The sequence below is a fragment of the Phalacrocorax carbo genome, chromosome 4 (genome assembly GCF_963921805.1).
Source record: "Phalacrocorax carbo chromosome 4, bPhaCar2.1, whole genome shotgun sequence".
Taxonomy (NCBI): Eukaryota; Metazoa; Chordata; class Aves; order Suliformes; family Phalacrocoracidae; genus Phalacrocorax; species Phalacrocorax carbo.
Genome location: NC_087516.1, coordinates 44,757,318 through 44,775,168, shown reverse-complemented (window position 1 = coordinate 44,775,168; position 17,851 = coordinate 44,757,318). Strand labels below are relative to the sequence as shown.

Here is a 17,851-nt window from a genome sequence, read left to right as displayed (position 1 = left end):
TTCAACATAAACACCCAGGCAAATCACTGCAAATCTCTCTATGTGTTTCTGCAGATTTTGTATCTTAAATATTCGTACCCAATTAACACAACTCTGCCACAGATTTAAAAGTCCCAAATGTCTTTGTGTTACCCATTACCAGCTCTCTCAACATTACAATATTAATTTCATTATACTTTCATCTTACCTCTGCCTGGATGCTTTACGCTTAATCTTATCTTCCAAAGCCATGTGCTATTACATTTATCTGTTCTTTCAAGCTTCAATAAAAAGCTGAATTCTCTTCAATACCACATAAAAGTAGTAAGTTTTATAGTGAACTTCTGTGCAATGAAAGGATACTACAAAAAGCACTTTGCTCTATAAGCACACCAATACTTAAGCACTGGAAGAAAATACAACCTGAGAAGACCCAATACCAGCTACAGTTCCTTTAAGTTCCACTACAAACTTCAAAGTGATGAGCTTCTCCACAGCTACTTTACAATCAGGAAAAAAGTTACAACTGCTGGCCAATACACTTTCTGAAATAATCCTTCCCAATAATATTTTTAGACAAGAAAATATTTTTCTTGTTTTTCTTGCTGAATAACTGCATTTCTTAAAAGACTCAGAAAAGGTTATTATGAACTAAATTAACTAAGGGTCAGATTTCTCAGTCTTCCACTTAAAAACAGCTAATAAATTCATTCTCAGGACTGAAGGAAGATTTACTAGCCCATCCCACTCTGCCCCCACCTTGTGCCATAAAGCTAACCACTTTCTTCACATCACATACTGATAAAAAGTTTTTTATATTGTTTCTATCTTGCCACATTAGTAATTATCGCATAAAATTTTATAGCACAACAGTTCTAAGATTCTCTAGAAGTCTGGGGTGTCAAATAACATTTATAAAAACCTTTAAAGTCTCTGATCAGAATATAATCAGTAGCTACAAAAGGACAGAAGACACCCAACACTTATGACTGTTTTCTCCATACATGTTCACTACAAGGTAAAATTCATCCCTGTTCAGAAGACAGCAGAAGACAACAACGCCCCGATACTTGAAGAACCATGAAATTCAGGCTTCTGTAAGAGTGACTTCCAAACAGTAGCAATGGTTCACGCACCATTTATACTCCGCAAAAGAAAACCCACCATCATAAAGCTCAGCTTTACAGAACTAGGGTGGTTTTCCAATAGCTGACGTGATACTTATCATCATAGTATCAGGGCTAAACTTGGAAAGAGGACAAATTATGAGGCTTATTGCGCCTCCACATGCTAATCAGAGTATTAAATTATTTTATTGTAGGACTGTGAAGTACATTAATTGCTTGCAATGTGAACTAGCATGCACAAGTCTATTTCTCAGTCTTTGACCAACATGGATACCCCAGCTCTGAAAGTCAGGATTTCACTGTACCACCTCCAAGATGTGAAATCAGTCCCATCTATCCACTTCTGAACTCCAAAAGCTACTACTGAAGACATGAGCAAACACACAGCCTTGACGCAAGCATCACATGCTTCTTACACAGCAAAGGTCCGCCCTTAAAAACACACTGCCACTGGCTGAATACACAGATTAGAAACGATGTAACAAGATATTCTAATCTGTATTTGAATTCTGAGTCTAACTTTTTTTCCCCTTAAAGAAAATCTTTTTTCAGTGGGAAACTACAAAAAGCTGCACATTTCAAGACCATTTACAGCATAAACTTACAGACATTTTCTAGTAATAAACATTGCAAGCAGGGAATATACCTTCATTATCATGAAGGTACTCAGTGTGGCAAAAACACATGGGTGGCACCCGTCTCAAAGCAGACGCCATATGCAGATATCAGACCATAACACACAAACTCCAGCTACTGTGTGTGGAAAACCTGTTTCTTCAATGCACAATACTACTGGTTTTCGTAATTAGGCATATACTTTGGTGATGTTTTAAAACCATTGAATATATCAGTAGAAAACTATTTGAAACTGCATAGGGAAATCCAACAGATATTTAGAAGTATTTACTCCAAAGTAACAAAACAAAACCAAAACAAGATTTTATATAGCAGTGAAAAACTTTCAAAATTGAAGGAACTGGGGGAAATGAAAAAAGGCTTTGGACAATACCACTATTAGACTATAATGTGTCAGTTTAATAGCCACATTAGAAACACATGCTAGCTGCAAAGTAAAACAAGAACTCACAAACAATAAAATCAGCCCTTTCCTACAAGAGTATTTCTGAATTCTGCACCTAAAGATCCTCCACTTTGGCTACTACTTATTTAGTGCCTCAAACTGGAATTAGACTTTGGATTTCCTGAAGAGTCTAAATAAGTTAAGTCTTGTACCTGCTAAATTTCAAAGGTGATTTGGCACCAAATTCCTTGGGAAATCCACTACAATCACATTTGAAAACTGTATCCTTTTCACTTACTGATGGATTTAATCTATACTGAATATCTTTGAAAGATTTTCTTGATTTGTCCTTGGTTTTCTTCAAACATAATTCAGTGAAATTTTTGTCTTACTGTAACAAAGATACATTAGGTATCAAACATGTTCTATCACAGCAATGAATCAGTTTGGGGTAAAATAAAAGAAATCTAAAAAAAAAATTTCTGAAGTGGAAACTGAACATCTGCCAAAGTTAGCAAAATCTCCACTTTAGCCAAACGTTAGCTGGGGGAAGTATTGTATGCGTCCTTTCCTGAAGGGATTTAACATAACATTTCCATGTTTCCCAGAAGGATGAGTCTCAAAGCACCTTGAACAAAGCCTGCAACTTTAAATTCACAAAAACTAGAGGCACACATCTTGTTCTGATTACCACTTTTTCTAATATCATCCTTTAATAAAAAGTTTGTAGATTTCAGTATTTTAAGGGTCATTTACCTTAAAATAACATTCTATCCCATAGACTGTAAAACTTTCTCCTAGTTGGCTCTTGCTCACCTCCTCCTCTATTCCTCAGCTGCCTAACAAGATATTTTATCACCTAAACCTCATCCCAGTGGCTTTTTCCAGCATAAGCAGTAAACTTAAACCCACTTAACTGAAAACCCATGGCTCTCTTATCCCACTGAAGTTCTCATTTCAGATGGAAAATGCAGTTAAAAGATGACTCCTCACTAGATTATTTTCCCCCACTGATACTAAGGAAAACTGAAGTGACACAACAGAGAATAAGACCTATAACAGCAATACAGTAACATCCATTCACCAGAAAGACTCGAAAGCTGGTGTCTATGAGACACAAAGCAATGAATGAAGCAGCTTTGTTCTCTCCTATTACCCAGGTAAGAACGAAATACTTTTCACAGCCCTGAGATGTTGCTGTCCTACTAGCTTAAAAAAAAGCTACAAGATGGTGTCAACCAAGCCACAGCTATTAGGGGCACTAGGTCAAGAGTTTCATTACATCCGTGTCACAAAGATAAAATTTTCCCTTTCTGCTGCATGCTGTGAAGTCCACCCCTGGATCCAATTAATATCAGGTACAAATCTGTTTTTAGATCAAGCGCCCTACGGTTGCAATTTTTGGAACTGTTTGCTTTAGGAAAGTATTGAAATTCCCCGCTGTCCCCTGAGCGTGAGTCCCTGGTGGTACCTGAGTAACAAAAAGCTGAGAGGGGCCCTCCTTTGAATTACACAGTCCGGTTTACTGAACACACCAGATGACTATGAGTATGACACACATACGAGTGCCTGCCTTCATCTGCTCTCTGTCCAGTTATGGTTGCGATTTCTTCATTTAACCAATATTCACTTTTTTTTTTTTTTTTTTTTGCAACGAGCTAACACTTCATTACAACTTTTCTTGTAAGCTGCATCTTAAGAACCATTCTTTCAACCAGGCCACAAGGGATAAAAGATGGAGGAAATAACCTATGTTGAGAGAAAATGCTATAACCGTAAGACCTTATTTTCAACCCATGTATTTTTTGTATATTTAGACTGATGGCATTCCTACAGGAAAAGAATCTCTCTTTATATGCATGTCATATCTAGCAAATTAGAAACCTGGTCTTATTAAAATTAGAGCGTTTAGGCAATAACATAAACAGACATGTTTTGTTGAAAACAACAAAAGGAGAACAAATTCACTGATTTCAGAGGATCTTTATAACCCTTCCCACCTCCCACTTCTTGCAGCAATAACAGCGCTCAATTTATGTCTGCAAATACTGGCTTTTCTTCCATTCAGAGACCACAATTAATTATTAAAACAACTAAACACGGGTACTGGGGTATTTTGATAGCAACAAACAAGAGCGACTATTGCTGTGACTCATTCTAACATAAACAAAGTAAGCATATTATGGGTACAACCTAATAGGATCAAATCAAAGCTTTGTACAACCAGCAAAAGGAAGAGAGACTCGAGGGGATGAATGGGCAAAAACTGTGCTTAAAAAAGGTAGGAAAAAAACCCCAAAACTATTCATGTACTTGCTCTCTCTATTTTTTGAGCAAACTGTCACAGTTTCACATAGACAGTTGTCACAAGGCCATAAATATTCACTGTGACACTCCTGCCCTGTTAGGTTCACTGAAACAGTATGGAATCTACAAGACTTCCATCTGCAGAAACACAGATGAAAAGGACAGATCATTTAATTGGAAGAGATGAATGACGAAGAACAAAAATGGATAAAGTAATGGAAGATACACAGAAAAAGTAGATCAAGAACTTTGCCAGGACAGAAAGCAAGGGCCTATTAAATGATATTGTAAGGAAGAAAGTTCATAAATTGTAAAAGGCTGGAATTCTCATAACGCATAACATAAGAGCAAAAAATTCAGATGCAGGTTGTAGTTAAGGCCACAATGACATTAAGAATCAGAAGACAACTAGACATTTTGTTGAAAGAAGAGTTTCTAGGATACATTAGCAAAATCCAAATTTAGGTCTCAGATGAGACTTGTAAGAGCTAATAATGTAATTTTTAATTATTACTGGTTATAAATACATGCCTCCTGACAGGTTCACATCTGCCTGCTTCAAAGTGTTTAACATGGCCCCGTTCCACTTTATAATAATATTAGTATTATTATTACAGCTGTACTGAAATGTATATCTCAAATACAATAAGGTTATTACTCATGGTGACATCTTTCAAAATTTCTTTATGTGGACGATTTAAAAAAATTGCAAATTAGATAAATCTTCCAGGAGAAAGAAATAATGGCTTCCTTTTATATCTGTTTCTCCCATTATAATTCTGCTTATGTATAGGTCTGCTCTATTTTGTATATTTAGCTCCATTTAAACATAGTATGATTTGCTTAAGAAGAAAAATGTCAAAAACATAATTTAAAAGAAAATACACACCATCTCTTACAAAACAGAAATCTCAATTAGTCTAGGGCCAGCAAAAATGGCGCTTTTTTGTTATCTTACAAACTGAACATCAGCCTTCAGTTTTTCTTTGTGACCAGTCCAATTACGTTTTGTCACCTCTCAGGAAATGCCTTCATTACAGCATCTTACACAAAAACAGCTCCAGTACAACATGCACATATTTCCATTGCCAAGTCAGTATTCATGAGGACAGAGGCACTTTACAGCACCCTTAAGCTCTATCCTTCACGTGTTACAGCTGTGCTCCTTCTCCATATCAGGAGACAACAATTCTCCTTTCTTGGGGGTGTTCGTGTTTGATTAGATGGTTGCCAGGCACTCAGAGCTGGTGAAACCACGATACACTTCTGTTGGGAGCCACTAGGAAATGAAGGCTGTAAGGATCATTCCAGGATCTTCTTGCCCTCTAATGTCAGTTGAGCCAAACGGAGTCATTACAGATAATTTAAGCTACTACTGTAGCACGTGTCACCTTTTGAATAGATAACTTGAAAATGGAAGCCAAGTTCACTTCAGAACGGAAGTGGTTGCAATCCTCTTTCTTTGACTGATACACACTCAGGGCGAAAGAGTGGAAAGGCATACATACCATCATCTAACATTAGTCACTTAAATGTGCAGTCTACTCTCCAAAGCAATTACTCCCCTGTATTAAAAATTTCATACTCAGTGAAATTAACACCAGTTAGTGCTAACTTAGCCTGAAGAATTCTCTTTCTGGACATTTTACACAAATGAGATTATCAATGGAATTTTTCACTTTAGCAGGAATTCTTGCATGAACGCTGCAAAACATTCCAGGAAGAGTATCTTCTAAATTTAAGCAAAGATGTATTTGTGCCACCTAGCTCATCCTGGAGTCCAGTTCCTCTGGTCAGAAGACACCAGGCACCACCCACAAGTAAAGCGTACTACTTCTAAACCCTAACCATCTGAGACTGTGTTTGTCTCTCCCTGGTCATAAAGGCAGCCTACATGCTCTTGTCCAAGTTGTGATGAAAGCAGATCTTTAGACTGAAATACAGCAGATAGCCAGGTAAGGATTGCTGTAATCATAGTTTAAACTTTTAGTGGTTTTCATTCCAAAAACTGCTAGTTAGGCCTCAGGATGCTAAGTATTCCAGGTGAGGGTTGAAGGTATATAGGCTATTTGTGTACTACAGGACTTGGTAACAGACCCAGCTGTCCCTTCATAAGGCCCACCATTCCTCTCTCACCTATGCACATGCTGTGATCCTCAGCAGGGAACCTCAGCAGGAAGCACACAGATATAGTCTAGCCATGTCCCCAGCCAGAGGGCAGGGCAACCATGGAACGTTGCAGGGTGTACCCGCTAGAAATTTTAGCTATAACTATAAACGGTAGTTTAAATACAACTATTTATTGTAGATATTTAAACTAACAAATACCACCTATCGGCAATGTTTCTTCCAATTTTACCCCTAATTACAAAATAATTGAACCTGGACAGGCCCAGAATTGCACCACCAACAGCTATGCAATGCTAGTGATGGGAGGTGGCAATTATGCACGAAGCCTCATTTTCTCAAGATCTTCTACACAGCTCTGTATAATATCTACTATGTACACTGCTGGGCTCGTCAAGCAAAAGAACCCCACAAGCTGCTAATACTTTCTAGCTCCTAGTTAACAGAAAGCTGCAGAGAGCAGCACGGACAAGTTTTCCTCACTTCCTTACTTTTAGATTATTGCCTTCTTACTGTGATTGATCACAAAACTAGAAACGTACACAAGAAACAAATCAGTATTCCCACTGCCATTCTGTCAGTTTGACAGTCATTTCTGATGTTCTTTAGTTTATTTTCCACTTAAATAAACCTCTGCTTATAGTCATGGTCACTTTGAAACTATTCACAAAGCAAGAGTTGTATAAAAAGGATATATTAAAGCCTGAGGAGTATAGAAGTCATAAAAATCTAAAAATACAAGCAACTTATCAGAGATTACTGCAGAGTTGGAAGGCAATGCTCTCACAACATACACATGATAAAAAAAACCCCAAAACAACAAAAAAACACCCAAAACCAAAACAAACCTTACAGCCACATAGACCTGACATTAATGGAGAACTAGTTATTTGTGGAGCAAAAGCACCTCTTGACATTGTATCTCTGTTTTCTAGCTGGTAATATCTTATGATTCATGCAGTGTAGGTTTATCTGAAACAGACTACAACAATATACTCCATCAAAATAATTACAGAAGTATAAATTTGCCTCTCAAGTTTAGAGCCAAGAATTCATACTAATTTTTCCAGGAAAATACCGAGGTGGCAGCAGAAACAGAGAATCCTTAGGCCATTCTCACATGAATCAGCCCACAAAACACAGTGCTATCTTTGGTCCACTGCATTAATAAATACTCCTACTTATCCTCTCTAGCCTTGTTGAAGGTACAGCAGGCCACAACCATTACAGTCCCCCTGACTGTATCAATAGACTATGGCAAGAATGACCCTGCAAAATGCCATTTCCTGAGACAGTCACCCTTAAACCTGCCTTCCGAGGAGGGAGACAACGCTCAGTGACACATCAACTTCTAGGCAATATGAAGAAAGAAACTGTAAGTTGCTCCTCAACCAATATGATGTTTCTCAGGAGTATTCTGCTTTGAGTGGGTCAAAACAAGTTCCTCACACATCTCCACAGAGGTGCATGTCCCTGTGTAGGCATTCTGGAGGTCCTGCTGCACGTCTTGTGTCTCTATGATGATGCAATCCCTCCACACCATGCAAATTATTGATATAGGAGCTGAAACACAAATTTTTTGCCTGAAGCCACACAGTAGTAGATGTAGATATACAGCATAACAATACCATACCTCACTTAACCATACCTGTTAAGTGGTATAAATTAAGCTACAGATAATTCTCTTTGCACTTTTTCTAAGACCATTTGACTCTTGTTTTCAAGTGCATTAATCTTGTTTGTAGGACACACAACTATCTGCAAACAGACAGCAAAAACAATTTTCACTGGCTCTTAATCCCAGGTGGCTTTCCTGCCAATGGACTAATTGTGGAGTAATATCCAACAAGTGTAATAAGCAGGTGAAGTATAAATGACAGGCTACTCATTCTTTCCCTTCCAAGCTACTTCTGTAGCATAGTCATGATGGTCACCCCAAGAGGGAGGGATGAAGGCTCAGTCCAAGGGAGGCTGTGAAGCCAAATCTTGTTGCAGAATTTGGAAGCATATACTATAACCACACCATGCTAAATGAGGGAATCAAAGCATTTGTAATTCCTACCCACACATTCTGTAAAGCACCACATAATTAACCAGAAACTTATTATTAATGAAAAATAAGTATTACAGAATTAATTGAAGTATATTTTCACAACACTGAAAATAAATTGTCTTCTGTTGAATTTGAAAAATATTAGACCAATCCAAAATAAAAAATGAACACTATTAGTCAGAATTACTCAGTGCTTGTACCATTCTATCCCTTCTCTCCCACCAGGCCTCAACATTTTTTTTATTCATCAAAATAGAGTACCACATTTTTAATTTCCTGAAAAGTCTCTGCAATCGTTTTTCTTTTATTTCTGTGTCCCATTTCTTTTTTTTTTTCCACCGGCACTTTTTTCAAATTTGGCATTGCTTATTCCATGATGAGCTATCAACGTCTTAATTTCCAAAGCAGCTTGCACAATTCCCCAACTTTCCTTATGCTCAGCAGCTAATGAAGCCAGGGCTGGTGTCTTATGAATGCCGTGCACATGTTCACTAGCACCATTTTGATACCTGCACGTGCGTTCTGACACTAACAGAGTTAGGAAGTTTATACCTAGAATAAAAGATTGCCTGAATACTCCCCCCAAATAGAAAATATTTTGGTTTGGTTGCATTGATATTCTTTCCTGTGTCAACACGTTTAACTTACAGGACAATTTTTTCTTGACTACTGCTTTCAGTACTACGGGTGGAATTTGGTATCATATATTTTTAAAACCACAGAAGTTTCATGGAGCTTGTCCCCTTATTTCACCTTCAGCAAATCATAGTTATGTCTGATTTTAACAAAGCATGAAATTATGCCTCAGCAAAGCAAATTAACAAGCAACACCAGGGACACCTGTTGTATTTCTTACTATCATCAATCCAGATATATCAATTTATATTCCTCAGTATATACTTTATTTTAAAAATCTACATAATAAGTAATGAAGCAAAAGATGGAAGACCTTCAAAATAATTCTATTCCCCTTATTCTGCAAGATAGCTTTGTACTAGTGTGTGATCATGAAGATGCTTAGAGTATGCCAAAATGCTACAATTAAAACTTGTATTCCCTAAATATATTCACAGAAGCCAGCATAAAAAAATATGCCAGGTAATATATGAGATTAAAGTTCAGGTCTAGGTTTAGTTCAGAAAGACAAAAGAAAGGCATGAGGAGAACAGAGAAATATTTATCTTCAGTGATCACTGAAACATTAATTAGAGCTGTGCATGACACTCCTTGGAAACCAATGTGCTCTTAGGGTCTCAGAATCTTCTACAAAAAAACCTGTGCTATTCTTCAACAGTTTCTAAACATATTTAAATTCTTACTACTGGTTTTGGCAGTGTATTTTTAGTTTTTCGACTGGGTTAGTTTCAATTTTTGCAATACTTGCACTGGACTCAATCAGGACATCCAAATAAATCACCCAACCCTGTACTGTCAGCTGAATCAAGAAAAGGTATTCCAAACCTTTTTCAGGGGGTATGAGAAGAATAGGGAGAAAAGTTAAGGCTCCAGAGGTCCAGCAAGGGAAATATTCAGAGAAAATTATGAACTCTTGTCGCTGGGCATCAGCAAACATGCCTTTCATAAAGAGGAGCAATTTACCATTTTGTCTGTGTAAACACAACGTTTGTGCTCTTGAATTTCTGTCAAAATGAATGGTTATCATATTTAGAAATTGTTGTGCTTCTATAAACATATATAAGCAGACTTTGTGCTACTACTTATTTTATATAGAATATATTAAGATACCTAAAGTTTTTATATTTTATAAGCACAGGACAGAAATGTTAATTCATTTTGACAGTCACCAGCTGAACACAGAACAATCCAGCTGTGGGAAAAAGAGAAGATTGCTGTTTTCTTATTTGTTCACTATCTAACATTAACAGAAATTATACATGCAAACTCCCTTTTTAAGAAAAATATAAAAACAAAATAATGTTTCTAGGGTTAGGGCATCTACCACCTCTCTGGGCAACCCATTCCTGTGTTTCACCATCCTCATTGTAAAAAATTTCTTCCTTACATCTAGTCTAAATCTGCCCTCTTTTAGTTTAAAGACATTACCCCTTGAGTCCTTTCGCTACAGGCCTTGCTAAAAACTTTGACCCCATCTTTCTTATAAGCCCCTGTTAAGTACTGGAAGGCCACAATAAGGTCTTCCCGCAGCCTTCTCTTCTCCAGGCTGAACAACCCCAACTCTCTCAGCCTGTCCTCGTAGGAAAGACGTTCCATCCCTCTGATCATTTTTGTGACCCTCCTCTGGACCTGCGCCAACAGGTCCATGTCCTTGCACTGAGGGCTCCAGAGGTGGGCACAGCACTCCAGTGGGGTCTCACCAGAGCAGAGTAGAGAGGCAGAATCACCTCCCTCAACCTGCTGGCCACGCTGCTTTTGATGCAGCCCAGGATACAGTTGGCTTTCTGGGCTGCAAGAGCACATTGTTGGCTCATATCCAGCTTTTCAGGCAACAGTACCAAGTCCTTCTCTGCAAGGCTGCTCTCAATCCCTTCATCCCCAGCCTGTATTGATACTGGGGATTGCCCTGACCCAGGCACAGGATCTTGCACTTGGCCTCGTTGCACCTCATGAGGTTCACAAGTGCCTACTTCTCAAAGCTTGTCCAGGTCCCTCTGGGTGGCATCCCATCCCTCAGGCATATCAACCACACCACTCAGCTTTGTGTCATCCATAAACTTGCTGAGGGTGCACTCAATCCCACTGTCTGTCATTGATGAAGATATTAAACAGTACGGTCCCAGTACAGACCCCTGAGGGAGACTACTTGTCACCAATCTCCATAATTCCTCCCCCCATGCTGTCTCTTCTGTTTATATCAATATGCTGGTTGAATATGTGAATTATAAAATCAATTGCAGCCTTCAGTAGGAAGCTGCATATATGCCTCTCTGATACCGTCCCCCACTTCTTCAACAAGAATTGAATAGATTAAGTACTAAATATAGAGGTGTATAGGAGGACTTGAAACACGCCAGTCCAGCCATCTGTGAAAATAGGGAGTGCTGCCATAGCTTCATTAACTTACTGACAACCAATTAAAAAGAGAATTCAAATAAAACAGGACCAGAATTGCTTGTCTACAGTTCTCCAAGCAAGATTTAATTGGTTAAATAAGGCGTGTTATTCCTTCTGGCCTGCATATAGTACCAGTCGGAACTTACTCCAAGCAGAAAGTACTATATTAGTTCTTTTATTAAAACCTTATTAAATCAACAATCAGTCTCTAGAACCTTCTCTCCTCCTAGTCACAGCACTTCTCTTTGAAACATGCTGCCAAAGTAGACAGACTTAATCAAAAACAGTATGTACAATGCTTAAAAGAAATCTGTATTCACTGATGTCAACCTTATAAAACTGCTATTATGTTTATCTAATCAGCGCTTACAAGCATCTTCCTGTTCAGATTATCCCATGAGAATTATCTGCAGAAATTGTCAACAATATCCTTAGCATTTTCAAACATCTATGGTCAAAATTGCACAAATAAACAAGAAATTAAAGTCCTGACAGCATTTCAATACAGATATACCAGAGGCAAAAGCACACCCTCTTCTCTATAATGCCACTGTATATGATCCACGTGCAGAAAAGAGTACAAATTCAGCATATTCACAAAGTGATGGAGTGGAGCCTTTGCTCACTCTTTTCAGGTCATCAGACTGCACAAACACCTCAAGTGCAGATTAAAGATGCATAAATGTCCGCTAGTGGTAAAGAACAGTGACAGACCATTATCTTTCTAGAATGACAGACTTAGGAAAAACAGGCTGAAGCCTGTATTTCATACAAAACAAAAACAGTTTCTTGGCCCATGTAAATCTCTTTAAGGAGTATAGCCAGGTTTTTTTGCTGTAGCCCACCATAATTCTCAAATTCCTGGGCTTCAAAGCAATCTGCTTCTCCATATAAAAGTGGTGCCACATGAACGATTTTTATATCAAGTGGACAAGTATCCTCCACGCTTCTGCAAAACTGAAGTTATACATAGAGAAGCATGATTTGCATAATAGGAAAAATTATGGCAATGAAGCTTAGGACTATGGTACCTTTGATGTCATTTATTAACGCCCATACTCCATTAGAATCACATGTATGTGAACATTTACTCATAATGTACACCAGAAAGAGGTTCACTGGCACTTGGGAAGAGTAGATATGGGATCAGTTCTTAGGCCAAGGGAAGAAAATATGCCTCCACACTCACATACTGCCAGTTCTCTATCAAGGCTTCAGAATTGTCTCTAACTTCATTATAACAGACAACATTTTAGATCAGAAAAAAATCCCATATTTTCTGCTAATAATGTGACACAGTCACACATAATGAGATGCAGACACATTTGCTGTCTAGGAGGCTACAACTGTACTTTACAGTGCTTAAGTACAACACAGCTCTCAACTTTTGCATCCTGTCAAAGACCTTTTCTCCACATTCTCACCTAAGATTTTTCCAAGTCAAGTGTGTACTTCTATCCCAAATGGTATCTTCAATGAATATAAAGATCTAATTGATACACACATGCACACAGACACACACATATACACGCATGTAAAATACCTGCATTTCTCAGAAACAGATCAAAAGATGAATGGAGCAATTGAAAGAAAAGACGAAGTTGAAATAAATTAGCCAATTCTAACTCAAATCATACCTCTTCTCAGTTCATCTGGGTTTTTTAAAGCTACTCTTATGACAATGGAAATCCACTTGCCTGACTAGTGCTAAGTAATTAAGCCTACCAAATACTACTGAAAGTCTGAGACAAGTTCAGTTATTACGGCAGCATTATCAGAGTAGCAGTTTCTCTTCTCTCTTCCTTCACTAATCATAAAAGTCTCCTTGAATTATCCTGGAATATCCCCTCCAGATTCTTGGATAAAACCAAAGGAAACACTTCATCATCTGAGTAATCTTAACACATTTACGATAAAATAGGGCAATTGCTGAAGTTTCACCAGTACTGTGTGAATATTAATAGAATGAAGACAATAATGTTCAGTTTTTACTTTATAAAGTACAGAACTAAAATTCTAATTTCTATCAGATTTTCTTGTATTTGCACTTAACTTGTGGTTGTTTCAACATCTCTCAAGTTACATCAGAGTAAAGAAATACTAAGAAGTACTTTTTGAGGAAAATTAAAAATAAATATGAGAACATTTTCTGACACTTCATAAAGAGCTTCAATTGTGGAAGACTAGAATTTGCAAGTTTTAATTCGGTCGAAGGTTATACCAAACTAAATCGCCTATGCTGCCCAGGTATAGGAGTTGCTGCTACTTTAAAATAGAATGCTAGACAAGGAAAAAAAATCTAAAATAGTTATTTTTTAAAGGATTAAACAGTTACTATCAGTTTTGAAACACTCATCATTAATACTTTCCCCTTTATAGTTTTCAGGAACTTGCTACCTAGATGATGCTTAGTTGAACTATACAAGGGGGAAAATTAATATACTGGCTAAATTCCCAATCTCCCTCAAGATAAACTTTTTAGGCATATTTATATATGATACCTAGGTAGGAAGCTTTTCTCTTCCCATCTCATAATTTATTTTCAAATTAGAACTCTTGATTGGGACGAAGAACTTCTGAATTCTGAAGTATTTCGATGTAGACAGACTCGAAAACAAAAGTTTAAATTCCTAAGTGGATTTTGTTATGTGATAAATATAAAATTAAATGATTTCACTATAGGTTATAGAAAATTCTTTGCCACAAATGGCGCATCTGTAAAGGGCACTATCATATAATGTAATAACTCGGGAAAAAGATGACCAATCCAGAAAAGGTCTGAGTCACAGCAGGCACCTGCACAGGCAATCTTTGCTGAAGAACTTTTCAGTGGAAAAGTTTCATACTATCATATGGGTTTGTAAGTTTTCTACCTTTGATTCACTTTCTGAAAAACAAGCTATTGCAGTTTAGTACGTATCACAGTGGATGTATAACCTACAATGACACATCATTAAAATCTTGCTCATTAGATTCAAAGCCTTAATAGAAGAGCAAAAATGTTTGTTTGCTCTTCACTAAAATATAGCAAGCTAATAATAGCAGGCGTTAAACATAAGGCACTTGGCAGGGTTTTCTTCACCATCAAGCTGCAAGTCAAAATGCCAAAAGAAACCCTTTTTTTTTTTTCCAGCCGCATAAATATAATTTAACATTTTAAAAAAAAAAAAGAACTTACAGGTAAAGCAATCTTTTAGCAAACTTCTGCTATGACAGAGCTTCACATGACCCTTCACATTACTTCCTGGGTTCATCTCCTAGAACAAAGAGAAACAAGACGCATATGAAACCAGTTATATCACGTTGAAATATTGTATACCTACACTTAATAGCCTTAAACCATGTTATGAGGCAAGCTTTGGAAAAATGTTTTATGCTGATCTCTTCCAGATGGTACAGCCTAAAACAACACTTCTGGACTTGAAAGTTAGTCTTAAATAACCTTTATCAAATCCTACACCATACACTGGTTCCTATTCATCTTTCTGTAGACCCTCAGATTCATTTGAGATTAATTAAAGATTAATCCTTGATCTCCGTGAGCACAGGAAAACCATACATGATTTTCTCCTCTATCAGCCACGCTAGTGGAAGAAGCCTTTTTGTAGCCAGCTTACCCATATGGCATTGGCAGAATACCATTCAAGAATAAATAAAGCTTAATAAAACAAAAATGCCAAAACACATAATTTGTTCACTAGCAATGTTTTTACACACATATGCTTGCAAAACAAGGAGTAAAACACATTAAACATTTAACTAAAATAGTTGTCTTATGAGGGCAACAAATACAAGCTCTGTCCAGCAAAGGACCCAAACCAGCTAAACCCAAGCTGCACAGGAGAACACAGGGTCAACTCCCTGTTGTGGGGGATGGAGGCCCCCAGCTGCCGCCCTGACCTGCTGCCGCATTGACCTGCTGCCTGGGGAGGTTTGCTGCCTGCCAGAGACTCAGATCAGAACATTGTGGAAAAGCTCCTGTAGGCTATTACCCTCTGCTGCTCTTCCACACAGGTACCGATGACGATGCCAGGTGCAATCAGGAAAGCACGAAGCATTGACTGCCTTGCTGTGGGATATGATGGGAGCGGGGTTTGAAGGGTGTCAAGGGCATGGAAGCTCAGGCAGTTTATTCCTTAATCCTTCCCAAAAGGCATAAGAGTGTGAGGAGTAGACATATCCTGCAAGTCAACACCTGGTTGTGCAGTTGGTGTGGGCAAACAGGGTTTTGGGATGCTCTACATGGACAGAGGACTCTTTAGCAGGGATGGTATCCACCTAAGTGGGGAAAAACATTTTTGCCAGCAGGCTAGCCAATCCAGTAATGAGAGTTTTAAACTAGGAATAACAGGGGGAGGAAAGGATAACCAACAATCCAAGCGAAGAAGTGAAGGACCAGGTTGGCAAGCAAAAATATGGGGCAATGTGAACAGGAGGAAATTTCTAAGCAAAAACACAGGGCTGTGGGGGTCCTACCCAAACTGTGTCCACCTACACAGAAAAATGCCTACCAGAATTATGGGGAAAGCTGTCCTACCTCTTCTGGGAAATCAGGATGCTTTTTTACCTCTCCAAGGAGCCTGTACACTATTGCACAGCGTACAGAACAGGAAGGAACCAAGAGGTCTGCATACAGTTGGACCTCACTGGGATCACAAAGACATGTGTCGGATAGCTCACCTGAACATGAAGGGAAACAGGAAACATTCCCACTGGTATATCTGCACCATAAGGAAGACTATGGAAAATGGTGGCCCGGTGCTGAATGCTAATGGAAGCAAGTCACAAAGGATATGAGGAATGCCAATACACTGAATGCTTCCACCTCACTCTTTACTGATATCAGTATCCCTCAGCAATCCCAGGTCCCAGAGGTCAGTGGGAAAGCCTGGAGCAAGACAGATTGCCCCTCAATGGAGGAGGATCAGGTTAAGAAACATTTAAACAAACTGGACACACACAAATCCATGGGCCATAATGAGATACACCCACATTTACTGAGGGAGCTCACTGATGTCATTGTGCGACCACTCAACTGTTGAAAGATCATGGTGATTGGGGGTGGGAGAAAATTCTGAGGATTGGAAGAAAGTAAATGTAGCCCTCACTTTCAAAAAGTGCAAGAAGGATGATCCAGGAAATCGCAGGCCAGTCACAGCTTCACCTTGATACCAGGGAAGGGAATGGAGAAAATAACCCTGAAAACCATTGCCAAACACAAGAAGGATGAGAAGGTGTTTGGGAGTAGTAAGCATGGATATATGAAGGGGAAATTGTACCTGACCAACCTGACAGCCTTTCATAACGAGAAGGCTGACCCAGTGGGTAAGGAGAGAACACTGAACATTGCTTATCTTGACTTCAGTAATGCTTCCATCACTGTCTCCCATTGTCCCTCCCTGACAAACTGATGAAACAAGAAATAGATACATGGAGAGCAAGGTGAACTGAAAACTGGCTGAACTGCGGTGCTCAACAGGTTGTGGACCAGCAGCACCAAATCCAGCTGGGGGCCAGTCATCAAAGGTACAGCCCCAGGTGTCAACATGAGAGCCAATACTGTTCAACAACTCATCAAGAACTTGCAAGACAGGACAGAGTACACCTTCAACAAGTTCACCAATAATGCAAAACTAAGAGCAGTTGATACATCAGAGGGTTGTACACCCATTCAGAGGGGCCTTGACAGGCACAGTAATGGGCCAACAGCAACCTCATGAAGTTCAAAGGGAAATGCAAGGTCCTGCACCTGGCAGGAATAATCCCATGCACACTGGCAGCAAAGGACCTAAAGGACAACGAGCTGGCCATGAGCCAGCAATGTGCCCTCACAGCAAAGGTGGCCCATTTTGCTGCATTAGGAAAAGTATCACCAGCAGACTGAGGGAGGTGATCTTTCCTCTCTGTTCAGCACTGGTGAGCCATCCTGAATGATGGATGCAATCCTGGGCTCTAGAAGAGAGACATAGGCTTACTGGAGCAAGTCCAGCAAAAGGTCATGAAGGTAATCAAAGGATGGGAGCATCTCTTGTATGAGAAGAGGCTAAGAGAGATGGAGCCTTGAGACGAGGAGGCTCAGATAGATCTTATTTATGTTTATAAATACCTGATGGGGAGCAGAATAAGGCAGGCAGAACCAGATTCTCCTCAGCGGTATCCAGTGAAAGGACAAGAGGCAACGGGCATAAATTAAATACAAGCTAT

At 38.8% G+C, this 17,851-nt stretch overlaps 1 protein-coding gene across 2 annotated transcripts in view; it reads right to left on the bottom strand.

Annotated features, from left to right (window-relative positions):
- Positions 1 to 17,851, bottom strand: part of MARCHF1 (membrane associated ring-CH-type finger 1) — a 250,412-nt gene that overhangs the window by 161,891 nt on the left and 70,670 nt on the right. For both annotated transcript variants that reach the window (XM_064449772.1, XM_064449771.1), the window contains exon 2: positions 14,826 to 14,904. The gene's annotated coding sequence lies outside the window, so the exon portion shown is untranslated. The remainder of the gene's footprint in view (positions 1 to 14,825; positions 14,905 to 17,851) is intronic.